Source organism: Crotalus tigris, unplaced genomic scaffold (assembly GCF_016545835.1).
Source record: "Crotalus tigris isolate CLP2741 ecotype Arizona unplaced genomic scaffold, ASM1654583v1 scf7180000017841.2860490, whole genome shotgun sequence".
NCBI lineage: Eukaryota > Metazoa > Chordata > Lepidosauria > Squamata > Viperidae > Crotalus > Crotalus tigris.
Window position 1 is genome coordinate 506,479 of NW_024096667.1, and position 17,847 is coordinate 524,325.

The following is a 17,847-nucleotide window of genomic DNA, read 5'->3' on the forward strand; positions in this document are numbered from 1 at the left end:
GGGGCGGCGGCACACCTCCGGGGGCGGCGCCGCGCCTCCGGGGGCGGCGCTACGCATGCGTGCCACGCATGGGGGCGGCGCCGCACCGCGCATGTGCATAACGTTTGTGTGACGGGGTCGCTGTCACACAAACGTTGAGAACCGCTGGTATAAATAGTTTAAATCAAGAGAAATGTTATTAATAGTCACTCACATGACAAATTAGAAATTGGTTATGGGTATCCTGCTCTATTGAACACAGACAATATATAAGGATACAACATCTCTCTAAGTTCAGATTCAAGTCTCTTATTCTAAAGTTAGCTGTATGGCTAATGAAATATCAATATGTATTTGTTGTCTCATATAGCTTTATCCAGCAATCATTTGACCAATAGCAACAGTGGAACCCTAAACTGTACTCTAAGAGTAACTTCTTGGAGAAAATCCAACTGACAGGATAGTGTCAGATCAAGCATAAAATTATTTGCAAAAATTCTTGAGGAAGAGGTCTATGGCAACAAGTCACTGAATTCAATATATTTCTTCAACATCTGAGACAATTTCACGGAATGAAATCTCTGTTTGTTGTGCATGTCCAGCCTTTTTATTTCTACTGTTCTTTGCAATTCATAAAAAAAACTTGATTGCACAGCTAATTAAATGATTCCCTCTGCACAGGATGTACATTTTGTTTCATCTAGGATGCTCAAAAGAACAGAAGGGAAATTGGCTATTTGATTTCCATGCACTTACTTGAATCTCTTGATAACTTAAAAAAGGAATGCAAGTTGAAAATATAGCTCCATGTACAATCGTCCCTCTGCCTCCCAAAGCAACTTTAACAAAACTTTGGGATCCTGAGAAAAGTTGTGGATGCTTTAAAGAATTGCAGCAGATACATTTAACGGAATCTGAAGCATTATGCAAGGCAGTCTTTATTTATTTTTAATATTTATACTAACAAACCAAGTTGTAGCCTGGTGCTTCTTTAGTTAACACCAAGATGAAAAAAAAAAAACAGAAATGCCAGCTATTTTTTAGAAGATATAACAACATTGTCAAATGGACACTGCCTCATAAGCAGTTGCAGTAACCAAAACAATATACAGTATGAGAATATTTGTACTTATTCTTTACTAAGTCTATTCAGTCTGCATTCAATAAGAATCCAGGTAAGACAGACCATAGATCTTCTGAATGTTAGCAGTTATGTATAAAAGATTGTTAGTTTCAATGTTTTTTGCCAATGTCCCAAGCCAAATTTTTCATAAGAACTGAAAGTATGATAATTCCATCACTGCAATGTATTTATTTAAACAATTAAATGATTTATAAAGTTACCCATACTCTGATTACTAACTATTGGGTTTTCACAACATGTCATTGATTCAAGATGATGTTTGGAATATATTTGTATATGCAATACAATCTTTGTATTGCATAGCCCCTTTCAAAATCTTTTATGAACATATGATGTCTAATTCCTGCTATGTATCTGTACATACATGCATACCTTACACAGATACATACACACAAAGGCTTAGTCCATTTTCTGTAGGACGTAAATGTCCTTATTTCCCTAGATCATCACATCTAGAAAAAGGTCACCACAAAGATAGTCAAGTTGCAATCAAAAATAAAGCATTAGGGAAAAGAAAGGAACAAACTATGAATTAGCTGAACTTATTTGTGTACACTAATAATTTCAGTGTAGCTCAGTGAAAGAGCAAAATTTTGAACTTTTATTAAAGACAATGTAGTCATGCCCCATTACAAAGATTGAGGTCTAAATAAATAAGTGTCAAGAGAATTCTTTTAATTATCCTTTTGCATGATTTGGTGGCATCATTGCTAAGATTATCACTGTAGCAGATTGCATTCAGGTCAATGGTATATTAATGTTTTCCAATCTAGCATGCAAGAGACAAACTGACTTTCATGGACAACCTGATGTCACTTTCCCCAAGAGTCACTCATTGACATGATAAGGCAGTGATGGCGAACCTTTTAGAGACCGAGTGCCCAAACTGCAACCCAAAACCCACTTATGCATCGTCGGGTGCCGGGTGGGTGTGGCTTATTGGGTGGGTGTGGCCAATTGGGTGGGTGTGGCCCATTGGCTGGCCATGGCTGCGATGGTAACGGCAGACAGGGCGGGACTAAAAAGTCCAATCAATCAATTCCAACTTTGCAAGATCTTTTTTTTTTTTTCCTGCAAGAAGTTGAAATTGACTGATTGATTGAACCCTTTTGGGGTTTTTTTGCACACGGCGGTGGAAGCCTAAAGCGAAAAGGTTTTATAAAACCCAGCTGGAGGCCTAGGACTGGGGCAACGGTGCACGTGCCCACAAAGAGGGCTCTGAGTGCTGCCTCTGGCACCCGTGCCATAGGTTCACCACCACTGTGATAAGGGAATTTATGAGTCATTGCATCTCACCTAAAGTGAAGACCCTACTGATTGCATAACACATGAAGTAGCTCCAAGGCTCAATACGGTTGAATGCAGGCAAGCTATTTTGCCCAGGTGGAAGCTCCTCTCAGAAAGGTTGCTCCTATTTCTAATGAACCATTTAAAACTTTTCTGGTGCACTTTTCAGGAAAGCAGAGACAAGAGGCACACAGTGATCCACCAGATGATCCGTAACTATTTTGATGTGTAATACTAAGTGGGAGAAAATCTTACCTAGCTTGCTTAAGCTTTGGAAAGTAAAATTTCCCATTTCCCATTTCCTAAAAGTGCATGAATCCTTCTGTTCTGGGGGAAAAAAATACAGAAGGATTTATTAGTTCAATAATTATGTCCATGGCTCTAGATCTCCATTTTTTTTTAAAACTTGACCTGTTCTTTTTAAAATTCTAACTATAATTATAGATTACAGATTAAAGCTAGGAAATAGACCCTTTAAAAAGTAGATATGTTTTTATAAAATCCACACTCATTTACTACCTCATGTTGTACTTGATTTAAAAATGTAAATAACTTTCCCATATTTCAGACCAAGTATGAGAGCTCCCTTGGCTTGCAGAATCACAAATTAAGGTTCTTTAAGCAATTATCAATTACCAGGAATCCATTTATGATTCTGAGTGGGATTTTAGTTTACCCATAATGGAAACCATTATTCCAAAGAAATCCCAGAGATGAAGATTTAAATCAAGTAGACTTAATGTTATTTCTGATTGTTTAACTACAACTGTATTTCATCTGCTTGGAAATATTCAGTTAACCTATCCCACTACTCTAAATATTGTAATATGTGTAATTTTTTTTAAAGGACATTAAGAAATGTTCTTTGCCCCACTTATCTTACAAATGTGTAATTTCCCCCATTTAGGGTTGTAGGATATTGGAGACTTAGATATGTATATGAAATAAACAAGAATCAAATTGTTTTCTCTCTTGCATCCAAATTACATGGACATTATTGTTGTTGTGAACCATATTATAAAAGAACAAAGAACAAGGAGAAGGAGAATAAGGCTATCTAGATCAAGGGCAGGAGGAATCATACAACTTGCATCCTGAAATGTCACTATAGCAACATTTAAAGGATGCACAGAAAAGGAAGCACATTTCTGTACTTGCTTCCTTGGATACCAGATATAAATGACCTCTCTCTGGCTTGGTTTGTGGCGTTCATGTGTATACTTAAAGCAAAATATGTTATTTTCTTTACCTGTGATAATATTCTTCCTCTCTGATTTAATCAATCTAAGTACTGTTGGTAGTGTCTTATATACTATATTTGCCACTTCATAGTTATCCACAAAACAGTTACAGCCAACACGCGGATATCATTGCTAGAAAATTGAGCAAACAGCTTAGAAATGTTCCAGTAAGAAGCTGAGTCTTTCTGTTCTAATGAAGAATTATGATTCTTACGCAATCCCAACTATGAAAATCTACTAGTAATTGATTTTTAAAAAAGTGTTTTGCAAATCTTTGACTCATCAGGAAAAGTCAATAGTTACATATCATTGCATTTCTTTTGGAAGACTGTTTATATCATAGCCTAGCATGATCTCCCTCAGTCTTTTGCCAATAAAATAAATCCTGATTTAAACAGAAGCTGTCCACATGAAAACATCTATTACTATAAAACATGGTTTGAACAAACTTTGCAGCATAAAGATTCCTATGGCTAGAAAATCAGCATCACTGTCAATTACTGGATCTCTTATTATTATCATCCATTTAGCTATTATTCTTTGTTTTAGCTATTTTATAGGGTTTTTTAATTATTTGAAATAATTTAATGATAATAGTTTTAGCTTTATTGTTTTAGTTTTGTTGAACAGGATCCAGAGTCATTTGTTTGTGAGATGGGCAGTGACAAGAATTAGATAAATAAGTCAGTTATTTTATTGAATAAGATGTTCAATATCCCTGTGACAAAAAAGTATTCACTCTAAAACTACTGTACAAAATTTTCTATTTAATAGCTTTACTAATTGTACAAAATTTTCAGTAACTAAGAGAATATTATAGACACATTAATCCTTCCTAGCTATTCTTGGTTAACAAAGATGTTATTGAGAACTGCTTTTTTCATAACCTTCTGCAACTCATTTCATATTTTGAAACAGGAATAAGCGATGCCCTGATGAAAATTATTTTTGCTTGACATCCTAATAATTACGTCTTAATAATCTACATTCATAACAGCATATTGTATTATGTACACATTCCATTTTACCACTCTCATTTCTTACACTCAGCATTAAACTAGGAAGCTACCGGTAGTCTTTGCTTCATCTGAACTTATCAATGTAATCACAATTTCTTCCAATATCAAAGTATCAAATATCGCTATTTAAATAATATTAACTATTGAAATAGAAAAGAGAGAGAAAGAAGGGGGGGAGAAAGAGAAGGAGAGTAATAGAAACTTTGCAACCCATCATCGCTGCTGTTCTAACATGATTCATTTAAAGGCTATATTCGACCCTGTAGGGATTCATGTATTTTAGCATTATGAAACTGCTGTCTCTGTAAGAAAAAATTTGAATCATGAACCATCCTGACTATTGAGAATAATTTTCTTTTTTTAGATTAGTTAATTTGCAATCCTCTTAAAACCAAACATGCTAAATGAAACAAACCTTTAGCAGTCTATACTTCTTTCTTTCCACTAGCAATTCATGCATTTTGTACCCCAAATTAGTCTCTATTCAAAAACTCCTGGCTGTCACTTTCCTAGCTGTCTGATGGTAATTACAGAATTGCTTTCCCTTTTATCCTGAAAAAATTGGAAGGCATCTTGGCTAATTATCAGATGCTGATGAATGTTGCACTTATATTCTGACACAAGCAATGAAAACAGTTAACCAAATGAAATGCCTATACCCATCATAATGGAAACAACACCACACACTCAAAATAGGACATAAAAACAAAAACAAAGGTTCTTGAAGATATTTTCAGTGGTACTGTATTACCTATAAACAGCACCGGTGTGCACATCTGAATGACAAAATCCGTCTTATCACAACAGGAGAGAATGCTGAATTCCAATCTGAAGCATGTCCACATGTTTTTAGCTCACATGCCAAGCAAGTTCAGCATCTCTGAAAGTCCACATCCATCATCACCACTCCGTGCAGCAGTGAGATTGACTCTTATTTCATCAAGATTTTCCCCCTTCCTCCCCCCCCCCCCCCGATTCAGTGGACATGTAGCTTTGCAATATAACTGGCCCAGGATCAAACAATGGTGGCACTATTTCCTGCCAAATAGCAAGGTGGCTTTGCCAATGAATTCTGATTTATCAGCTCATAGTAGAGTGAATCTGTGGCAAGAGGACTGCTTTATTTTTTTCCTTTAAAAACACACTGCTTTCTCCTTCTCCATCTTATTTCAGGACTTGCCTAATGCAAGCACAATATCTATGTTCTATTGCTGTTGAAATTTGGTCTCTAACTGGGACCAAATTTATGCAAGGAACCACTGGAGTCAGTGGGGGACCAACAAGATTTGTTTTAACAGATCCCCAAAATAATGGCATGTGTTCAAAAAAGAAACTGTAATTATCCATTTGTTTTAATTGATTTACTTAAGAGTTATGAAATAAAGAAAGGTATTTTTTTTACTGGATACTTTGCTATGAAAGCTTTGCAGGATTAGGAATCTCTGCATGTGTGTCTCTGAGAACATGGCTCAAAGTTAACTATATTTTATGTATCTAATATTTAGGAGACAGGACACAACCCCATATAGCACAACTTTTATAAATAGATGATTTAATTATTTTTTTCCTCATAGCTGAATGAAACTGTCAGAAATAATGATGTTGTTGGATTGACAGATTATCAAATAAGTTCAGAAGTCATCTCTAAATAACATAATGGGGAAAAACTGATAAAATGCTTCTGCTCTTGTAAGATTACAATTAAAAAAAATCTTGGAGAGAGGATATTTAGAAAGACACATTACCTGTGACGGTATTGCTTTTACAGAAAAGCAGATCTCCCCAATTTGATTAAATATTTTGGTATGTGTGTAGACATTTTGATTTTCAGCCCATGGATGCAAGATCAGGAAAGCCACATGTGAGAAGGAAACATATGTTTAAATGGTAAATAGCAATGCTCAAAAGAAAATTATCTAATGGAAAGTGATTAGTTATAGCAATAGCCTTAAAAATATCTTGTCCTCTTCTGTGTCCTCTTCTGGGTCTATACACTACATTTTTTACAACTATGAAATGCTCTCCTGTAATTAATAAGACAAAAGGACCAAAAATCAACTTTCTCAGTGGAAAGTAAAAACTTTTCAGACTCGTTTTTCCAACTTGTGAAATGGTTACAATTGCAGTCTAGTTTTGTCCAACCACTACATTATTTGAACCTGGTGTGTTGTGTAAACTTCACCCCTGTTGTTAATTGATGGCTTTGCTGCATGGATCCAGAAAATTGGATTAATTGAATATATGATGCTCCAAGCTACCATGGATAATTAGACTGTACAAAGAGATCCAAAGTCCCTCCCAATTATATAGGAGTACAGAACATAATGTGCAATCCTATTTCCTTAGTGGACGTGCATAGGATCAATGTTACGCTTTCATTTTAAAACCACACTGCATCTAGTGTAACACGGAAAGCTAAATATCAAAACAATAAGATATATACACAAAATTCAAGAGAGTGTCATTTATGAGGACCCACACGGCCACAGACATGGTCTGGGGAAACTGAGAGGATTTGCCATCAAATCATAGTAGAATAAAAGCTCTGGGAGACAATTGAGGAAAGGTCTCCCTCACATGCCTTCTTTGGATACAGATTGTCAAGTGCATCACTTGTGCCACCATCTCAGAATCATCTTTCCCTGGATTGCCTGATAATCATGCTTCATTATTACCCTTTCCCTTGCAAAGACTTCTTCAGATGGTGACATTGCCATCATTTCCATTTCTTCCCCTACTTGACTCTCCTCACACCAAACTCTTTGGGCTGACCTTCCAAACCAGACCTAGTGCCTTCCAGACATACTGGATTTCAACTCCTATTACTTCCTACTCTTGAGCCACCAGATATGGCCATTCTATAGATGATGGAAACTTGTCGTCCACCTTATTTTGGGTTTGGAGAAGACTGTTATGCAATGGTGATGAATTTGGCAGCCTTGGGCCAGTTGGTAAATCAAGCATTACATTGCCAGATACTGCAGAATGACAGGCACTGCTTTTCTTTGCTAGAGAATGAATGGAAAGGATAGCTAGAGGGTTACCCAAAGATTGATTCCCTTCCCTTCCCTTTCCCACCCCCATCCAAGTACCTCCCTCCCCACAATCCGAGTCAGGATTTCAATTCTCCTTTGGCCTCTCCTAGCCTTCAAATACATAAATCACCCCTCAACTCCATCACTTTTTAAAAAAAAATAAAATAAGGGCAAGCATAAAGACACAGGGAAAAATAATAATAATGTGACACTCACTGTATTTGAAATCACCCAGGAGCAAAAGAAGGATATCCAGAATGAAATTCCGAAGAAGAAAAAGGGGCGGGGGTGTTTGAAAAGAAAAATAAAACAAAAAAAACAACAAAAAAACCCAAAACCAGGCAGCACCAGCGCCGATGGCAAAACTACATCATCTCGGCAACAGATCCAATTTGATGGGAGGAAAAAAAGATAGGAAATTAAATATCCATCTGCAATTTTCCATCTAGTTCGGTCCAAAAGAGCTCCAAGCCTTGCTGTTGTTTTTTTTTTTCTCCCTTCTACCTTCCTTTACACGATACTTCTCTTTCCCGGCTTCCTCGTTCCCCCTCCCCGACTGTCACTATTAGGACGTGGCTGTTTTCAAATGTCCCTGCGTGTATCAACTTCTTTCTTCTTCCGGGAACAAACGGACCGGACGAGATTGGAGGAGGGGGGGGGGAAGGCTTCAGGAAAGAAAACGAGGAAAGGAAAACCAAAAACCACCAGTTCGACGAAAAGAGTCTTTCTTCGTCGAGAAACTTTTCATTCTTGCCCGGATCTTCTCGTGAGGTCCTGGATCTTTGCGCCTCTCCCTCTCTCCAACACTTAACTCCTTCGAATCCTCCGAAGGAAAGATTTTGCCGACTGTTTTTTTTTTCTCCCAGCCTCCGCAATGACTCCTCAGCCCGCCCGTTGGAGGCGATTTCTCTTCTTTTGGGTCTTTCTGCTAAGATCCAGCGGGAGCCAGGGAAGATCCTTCGCGTCCTTTTCTCTTAGCCGCACACACGATTCTCCGGTCCATGTGCTGCCACCACAGATCGGGGGTTCCCATGATCTCGGCGCTCCGATTCCCTCTTCTCACAGAAGCAGCCTCTCACATCATTTTTCCCCAACCAACTTTAGGGTTTTTCTCGCCACCCTCACAGCCCTCCCACCCGTCTCCGCCGATTCAAGGATCTGATTAGATTTCCAATCACAACCCAGTGCGCAATGGGATTTTTTATTTCAGCCAGGAGCCAGCAAGCCCAACTCTCCACGTTACTATATCCCTTCGCCTTCCTTCCAACTCCTCCGCGTTTTTCAGAGCCTGGCATCAAATGGAAAGAGACGCTGAGGCGAACAGTGGCGTCGGCTTCGGGAGCGAGCTTGGAAGAGGGAGGGAGGGAGGGAGAGTAGGGGGGGAGGACGAGATCGAGCGAGCGAGCAAGCAAGGTTCCCACCACCTGTCCAAAACCAATCTGTCATTCTTCAAAACACCTGAAGTGGGCGGCTTTCACCCACCTCTTCCCGCGCTCCCCTCGCTACATTTTCCTCCTTTCTTCCTCATTCAGGTCACCCCCGGCGTTCAAAAGAACTCCCTTGTCGGAACCCGCTGATTCCCCGGAGAGGCGCGATTCGTCAGGTTCCCGTGAATTTTGCCAACCGGGGACTTCTCCTATTCATTTCGCCTTCCTCTCCATTTTTGCCGCCAGCCTGCTAGAGGGCCGCGAGGAAGAAGGGGTGCCGGAGAGGAAAATGTGTTCTTTGGGATACTCAAAAGAAAGCTAAAGTGGGAGGTGGCGAGGCAGCCGGTGAGAGGCAAGCACTGTATTTCTCCAACAGTCTTTTCCCCCCAGCAGCTCCAAATCCGCTTAGCGACCCTCCGATCTACAAGTTAAGACACCGTCCCTCCGGCTCCCCTCTTCCTCCTCCCCAGGTCAGCCCCTTCCCTCCTCGAGGGCTCGTTGCGAGGCAGTCGGCCGCCGCGGATCTTCTTTGACACCACCAACCTTCGCTCCAGAAACGCGCAGCCCTCCGCGCAGCTGCAGCCGCTTTTCTTCGCAGCCGTCAGCTCCGGTTTGAACTCCTCCGCCCGCTGGGGTGAGGAGAGAGGGGGGACAAGTAAATAAAGAATCCGCTTCCCAGCAGTTGCCGCGGAGGGCAACGCTGGCTTTCTCGCGCTTCTTTTCTGCAATCGCACCTCGAGATACACGAGCTGACCCGGGCCGATCTTTTCACCCCCGCCGCCACCCCCCACATACTTTCCAATGGTCGTTCCCTTTCCCCGCCAGGTTCACGCATTCATACATATACACAATGAATTTTTCTTACCCTCCTTCTTCTCCCCCTTCCCCCCCCCCCGCTTGTGATCAAATGTAAAATACAATTACCCAATTACCTCCCATCATCTTAGCACTGATTGGTCAATTGTATTAACACTTGCTGTTAAAAGAACTTCTGCGGCGGGACCCTGCTGCCACCAGGCGGACAGTTTGGAAACGCGATGGCCAGGTGAACCCCGGGAAACTTCCCAGCAACGACGGTGTAATCGGAATAGAAGGGCTCATCTTGAGGAAAGGAATGTCAAAAATCATTTTCTTAAAAACAGACCCACAGCGCCCACTGGTTCATGCTTTGCAAGGGAAAATCAGCCAGGGAAGAAGAATGGTACGCAAGGGCAAGCCCTCTTGTTTAGAACCGGGTACCTTCTTCCCATACATTTCTCCCCACGTGTCACAGCCTTCCTTGAAGCATGCTTGTTTGCTTTCGTGGCAATTTGCTGTAAGCGAAGTGCGCAAGGCTTATGGCCACAGCAATATCTGGGATTTCATTCCTATCGCTGAAGCCAATATCTCACAAAGTGAAGAGGGCAGTCTCTCAAGAGCCTCAGTACAGTTTATAAATGTGAAAGGCCATGCACGCCATTTATAGCACTGATTAAGTCTGCAGGGTTAAATCCCGTGCAAGGGGAAGGAGAGGATTTGCTCTGAGATGAGGTTTAAAGGAGGGAAAGCTTTCAAGATAAAGAAATTATCTCAGGGTATATAGTTTGTGCAAGGTTTACAAGGGGAAAAGGTTTCAGGACTATATACGTCTGAACTTGTGATTTGATGTGCAATGGGATTGTGAATGTTTTGAAAATAACATCAATCAAATGAATCACATAAGGCAATTACCTATCAACATACATTAAAATCAGCAACTTTTTTTCAGGTTTCTGCAGGCCTCTACTTTAAAAATTGCAGTAACTTTATTGTTGTTGTTAGTTGTGAAGTCATGTCCAACCCATTGCGACCCCATGGACAATGTTCCTCTAGGCCTTCCTGTCCTCTACTATCTTCTGGAGTCCATTTAAGCTCACGCCTACTGCTTCAGTGACTCCATCCAGCCACCTCATTCTCTGTTGTCCCATTCTTCTATTGCCCTCAATCTTTCCCAGCACTTGGCTCTTCTCCAGCGAGTCCTTCCTTCTCATTAGGTGGCCAAAATATTTCAGTTTCAACTTCAGGATCTGGCCTTCTAAAGAGCAGTCGGGGTTGATCTCTTCTAGAACTGACCGGTTTGAATGCCTTGCAGTCCAAGGGACTGTCCGGAGTCTTCTCCAGCACCATAGTTCAAAGGCCTCAATTCTTTGTCGCTCAGCCTTTCTTATGGTCCAACTTTCACAGCCATACATTGCAACTGGGAAAACTATGGCCTTGACTATATGTACTTTTGTTGGCAGAGTGATGTCTCTGCTTTTTAGTATGCTGTCTAGATTTTCCATAACTATCCTCCCCAGGAGCAAGTGTCTTTTAATTTCTTGGCTGCGGTCCCCATCTGTGGTGATCTTGCAGCCCAGGAAGATAAAATCTGTCACTACCTCCATTGCAGTAACTTACAGACACTGAAAGCGTCTTCTAATGAATAGCTGTATTTCTGGGAGGTTCAAAGTACTCATAGGAAGTGTGCACTATTCTAATATATGATTTGCAGAAGCAGTTGAAGATGAAATCTAAGCCTGATATTCTTTCCTCAAAACAACAGCAGTTTTCAGGGACTAAGGAATGTTCCAGTTGATTCCTTGTGGACCAAAGCCTTCAGAATCAAACATTTTTGTTGCAAGTGAAGCTTAAATAAAAATGGTTTATTTTTGACCTGTTCTGCCTACTTTTTTTTTCAAAACGAATAAACCATTTCTTCTGCTCCTTGCTATTTTTCCCTTATTCCCTCCCTTATCTCATTATCTCTATAAATGGTGATAAATATCATGTCATTAATTCAGTGTTGACTCTTACCAATCACAAAGATAGATTTTCTCCAGGGTCATCTGTCGTTAACCTGATCCTTCAGATCTTCAAGTGAGGTACTCATCAGCACTGTAGTTGAGTCTACTCAATTTGATTCTGGTCATCCTCTTTTTTAACTACCACAAGATTATGAATCTTCCTAGAGAGCAGGGTCTTTACATGATGTGTCCAAAATATTCTAATTTGAGCCTGATAATTTTGCTTTGAGTGAGAACTCCGATTTAACTTGTTCTACAGTCCATTTGTTGACTCTATTAACTATCCATGGTTTTCTCATGAGCCTTCTCCAACACCAAAGTTCAAAAGCTCAGTACTCTTTCTATTCAATGCTCTTCTGCTTCTTGAAATTCCAGTTTTCACTTCCATAAAATATTGAAGGGAAAGCCATTAGTTACCCAGTTCTTCAGGCACAGATGTATCAAAACATCTAAGTATCTTTTCCAAAACCTTCATTACTGCTTTACCAAAAGCTAGTATCTCTTGATTGCTGATTCCTTCACAGTTAACAGTCAATCCTAACAGGCAGAAGCTATCTACCAGGTCAATATCTTCACTGTTAGTTCTAAGGTTGCTCGCTGTAACTATTATCAGTTTGATCTTTTTTATATTTAATCTTAGTTCCATTTTTATGGTGTTTCTTGACTTTCACTATCAGAGCTTGCAGATCACTTGCATTTTCAGCTATCAGCCCAAATGCAGGGCTTTCATAGGAGCCATAGTAAGTAGTAATGAAAAATGAAGAAGGGAGAAGATAAGGATAGAGTTGCTCCTGCTCCTGCTGGTGCTACTATCACTTTCTCCATTGCTACTCCAAAGTTAGTTGATTCCTCAACCTCACGTACTGGAAATGAAGCCTTCAGAAGCTCCAATGATTTTCCCAGTGACCATTTCCAATGACTCTTTTCATCTTCTTTTTTTCCTATCTTTTTCTGCTTATGAAAAAAAAAAATGAAGGGAGAGGGAATAGCATCTGGGTACAAACATCCACTTGACCACTAGAGCAGTGGTTCTCAACCTTTCTAATGCCATGACCCCATAATACAGTTCCCCATGTTGTGGTGACCCCCAACCACTTATACATCACCGGGTGCCAGGAGCGTGGCCAAAGAAAAGGGGAAAAAATGGCGGACAGCCTTGTTTGGCGACCCCCATGAAATGGTCGTTCGACCCCAAATGGTCGTTCGACCCCAAATGGGGTCCCGACACACTGCACTAGAGGATTGCAGAACAATACCAAAACCTTTCTTTGCTTTCATCTAGTACAGGTGTGAGTACTCTTATAGGGTGATGGGCAACTCAAGAGGCTTGCCATGGGGCTCATTTTATATGTCTAAAGTGAATGCAATGAATCTTATTGTTATCTGAGCATGTGTAGATTTATATCTTACAGTGTAATTCTATGCATATCTTTTTCACATGAAATATTAATAACGTTAATATAGTCTCGAGTGTTTGTGATATTGTAGTCTTAATTTTTGTAATTACTTTCTGTAGCGATATTATGCTATTCTTGAGTTTGTTTGGAACTTTTATCTGGGGAAAAAAACAGAGTGGCACTGCTCTCTTTAAGGTCATCTTCAGGAGTTGGTCAAAAAACTCAAAATTGTTCTCCCTTTTCCTAGACGTCCCTCCTTCTGTTTCATTCAATCTGATCCAAAGCTCTGACGTCCCTTTAAAACTTCCAAAGTGTGTCCCATCTCATGCTATTTTATATCTAATTAATTTTTTAAACTATTTTTTTAATAAAGTAATTCTCTGGTTCTTGCATCTTCTAAGAGAGGCTTGTTTCAACTTCATATGAACTCATCACATATGAGCAGAATAAGGAGACAGTCTAATAATATGCCATGTAGTCATAGCATCAGAGAGTTGGAAGGGACCACCAGCAGCCCTGTGCTGGAGCATACATTAAAGAATGCTCTGTGATTGACTATCCCGTCTCTATTTTGATGTTTCCAGTGAAGGGGAGACTACTACCTCTCAGGATGAGCAATTCTATTCTCAGCCTGATCTTATTGTTGCAAAAAAAATATTAATATTCAGTCATAAAATCTACCTTTAGCTAAATCCATTATTCCACAGCCTGTACATTAGAGTAAAAGAATTAGTTTTCTTCTATGTTGCATCCCTTCTAGTATTTGAAGAATGCTATCATATTCTTACCTCTCCCAGCCATCTTTTTAGAATAAATATTCCCATTTCCTTCAAGCTCTTTTCATATTACTTGGTTTCTTAGGCTCTTGTTGTCCTTGATGATAGTCTCTATACCTTTTCAATTTTGTTTGAATACTTCTAAAAGTAGAAATAGATGACATACTTGAGATACAACATTGAATAAAGTGAGAATTTTGAATCTATAGTCCTTTTGACACTCTCTAATGTTGCATCTGCCTTTTTTGGAGTCACTTCACATTAATGAAATCATATTCCATTGGTGAAGTACTATTCCAAATATTTTTCATATTATTGTCATATCCAATTTCCCAGTTTAATGCCCATTGTTTTTAGGTTACAAAATGAAGAACATTGTCTTTGTATCCAATGGGGCTTTTTCAGTCTTTTTTTTTTTTTTTTTTTGTCTACCAAGGTAGCTTTGTCTTTTTTTTTTCTGCCTCCTAAGTATTAGTGATCCCAAACAATTCTGTGATATCCGCATTGAATGAGCATTCTCTCCACTTGTCTACTGCTAATGCCAAGATACTTTAGCAAACACTTTGCTATAGACAAGACATATTATTCCGTGCAGTCCCACAATGCAATAGGATAAGGGTTATTAACTGAAATTACCCAACAGAAAACAACAAGAAGAAGTTGGTATAGTAAGACCTGTTCTTATAAAGCCATGTTGTCAAAATATGTTTACACAGAACTACTGGTGACTTTATGATTTACTATAGGGTATTCCTATATATTGATATTTGTCTGCTAAGGCTATATTCTCAGATTCTTTTCTTTTGTCATGAAGATAGGCACTAGATATTTCACTCATTCTCCAGAAACTTTCAAGATAAATCATAATCAAGTTCCTTTCATACCCTAGAATGCAATACATCTGACCTTGGCAATTTAGACTTTTGTTGCCTGTGTCTCTGTTGGCATCAAACCTCAATTTGTTTCTTCATTGTGCTCTTCTTCATTGCTGAGGGGAATACATATCCTCTGCTCAGAAAAAAGTTGGGCAATTGGATGATCCTGTTTTTCTTTATTATCTGTTGTTTTGTCATTTTCACTGAGCAGCTGGTATAGTGATTAGTTTCTCTTTCTCTTATTTTGGCCATAGCAACATAGTTGCTGTTATTGTTTACATCCTCTGCCAGCCCCAGCATATTCTGGACTTCAGTCTTTTTGTGTTCCCTTCCTTGGTGATATTTTGTTTTCCACTTCATATGTGCATGTTGTTTATATTGTCACTATGTCGCCTAATGGTGTTATGGTTCCGGCTAACGAAACACTTCAAAGAACTTCCAGGCATTGATTTCCCTAAAAGTCTTTTATTGCTTCAAAATGTTGGCACAGGCATAACAGAAGGTTTATGCTAAGATCTAAGTTCTCTTCCTCTGAGCAGTTAAATTATCAGCATCTTCCCTCCCTAAATTAGCTGTCATATATCACATTATCCAATTAGTGTGAAGGTCAAAGGTTTCCTTCCTCTTTCTTTCCCGGGTTTTACCCCACCCTCTTCGGCTCTGTATTAACCCCCAAAATACCAGACAGTTCTGCATATTGTCAAAGCAAGAATATACAGTATTTGCAGCATTGACAAATGGGTCTTCTACTTTTTTCTTTGTTGTTCGGTTTTTTTTCTTTTACTGTCCTATTTTATTCATCCATTCAGCTTGATCTTTACTTTTTCTTGCCAAAGAATCCTAATGATTGCTGTGCTTCCTTCAAATTCAAGATATATGTTTGATTGTACTCTAGTTTTTTTGAACTTTATTACTACATGGATACTTTCTCCCAATGTTCTTACCCTTCCACTGGATTAACTCAGTCTTTCTTACTTGTCCCATGTTAAGAATAGCTGTGCCTTCGCCTGTTCCTTGAAGGAGAAAGTTGTCAGCAAGATGGCTTGAGAATGCCAAGGTCCTTGTCTGGCAGAATTCTTTTCCCCCAATAGATATTGGGTTAATTACATTCTGCCATTACTACTATTTCATGCCGTCTTGAAATATTTGAGAGATATAGTTTAAAGCTCTCCTCCCCTCCCCCATTCAACCATATCAAGGTTTAGCTAAACACACTATTACTACTTCTAAAATGCAGCTCGATCTGAATTCCTTTCCCAAATAATTTCTGGAAGAAAACTCCTATCTATACCATTTCCAAAGCTGGTTGTAATTCTCATTTAGATAACTGCAACATGTTCTGAATTTATTTATTTCAATTTATATGACTACCCATCTCAAACTCAAGACTCCAGGCAGCTGACAACAATTAAAAATTGTATAGAAACATAACACAATGTAAGGAAAAAAAATATAAATAAAATCATCATGTGAGGTTAAAAAAAAAATCTCACAACAGCAAAGTCATGCATTTCCTGCATGGGATCCGCCATGCATCGGGATTACAAGCTCAATAATAAAACCACATTTTTAAAGGCCTTGCAAAAAGCCAGCAGGTACAGGGCCAATCTAATTTCTGGTATTCTAAAAGTGGGCAACAAGACAGAAAAATCCCCCTTCTGGCCCCACTAGGTGATGGGTGAAACCTAATGGATAGGACTCATAATCACCTCTCCTGATGGAACAGGTAGACATAAACAGAAAAGTGGTCCCTCAAATATTTTGAAATAGAATTAAATTATTCAATTAGATGGAGTAGGGGAATATCTCTTTAATGAAAGAAGATGATTTGATGGTTCCCACTAGGTCTCAGTCTATCTGGGTGTCTCGTTCAAAATGCTGGTTCTACTTCTAATTTTCAAAGCTCTAAGGGTTAAAGCCCTAAAAATAGCAGGATCAAATAAACTGAAGATTGCCTGTGTATTTATTTAAACTCTGAAATCATTTTTAGAAAATCTTTTCTGAACCATTAACTATGCTAATGGTTTCACAATTACTTATGAATGCCTATGGAAAGAATGATTATTTTATACATGGTGATTATTTATTTATGGATGAAGATTTTTTCCCAGGCATTTCAACTAAGTGTATGTGTATGTGTATGTATATATATACATGCACATACACATATACATACACATACACATATACATACACATATATACATACATACATACACTACACACACACACACACATATATAATTAGCTACACAAACAAAAAAGTAGTTAAATATCAACACAGAATTAATTGTCTAGAATTGAAAATATTTACAAGAGTAAAGGAAAGACATAGAGCAATTCCCAGCTTTAGCAAAACACGTTTCCTTAGAACAATTCATTTTGCTATCCATATAAATACCCATTACATGTGAAAAGATCATGACCTTGGATTTTTCATAATTTATAGAAAGTTATGCTTGCAATTCAAACGGCAAGCTCATTTAGCCTATTTATGTGATGCTTTCCAAACAGCCCAGTTTAAGAAAAGAGATCTGCATTACCAGTGTATAGGATAATGTAGAAAATACCTGAAGGCAGATTTTCTATGTTGACAGCTTTGCTAGATGTGCATCAATTTTACTAGGAGCCAGGAATAAATCTGCTGGATAGAGATTGAACAATAGGGGTGCAAGCCACATCCTTTCTTGAAACCCCTTTTGAAAAGATAGATAGCCCTTTGTCCTGGCAGCATTGGAGCAAGGATATTAAAATATAGTGCCTTTAGCTAAAACAACAGGCAAGGTTCAATTGACAAATGTTCCAAACAGCTTCATGTGAGACAGAATCGAAAGCCATTTTTTAAATCAATAAATGCAGTGAATAAT

At 38.9% G+C, this 17,847-nt stretch overlaps 1 protein-coding gene across 9 annotated transcripts in view; it reads right to left on the minus strand.

The window, feature by feature from the left end:
• LRRC4C (leucine rich repeat containing 4C) overlaps positions 1–17,847 on the minus strand; it is an 817,554-nt gene that overhangs the window by 153,334 nt on the left and 646,373 nt on the right. Inside the window, exon 1 of one of the 9 annotated variants that reach the window (XM_039343311.1) lies at positions 7,922–9,717. The exons of 7 other annotated variants lie outside the window; for them this stretch is intronic. The gene's annotated coding sequence lies outside the window, so the exon portion shown is untranslated. Of the gene's footprint in view, positions 1–6,415; positions 7,821–7,921; positions 9,718–17,847 lie in introns of those variants that run through there. One more of the 9 variants, XM_039343316.1, reaches the window with a different exon arrangement.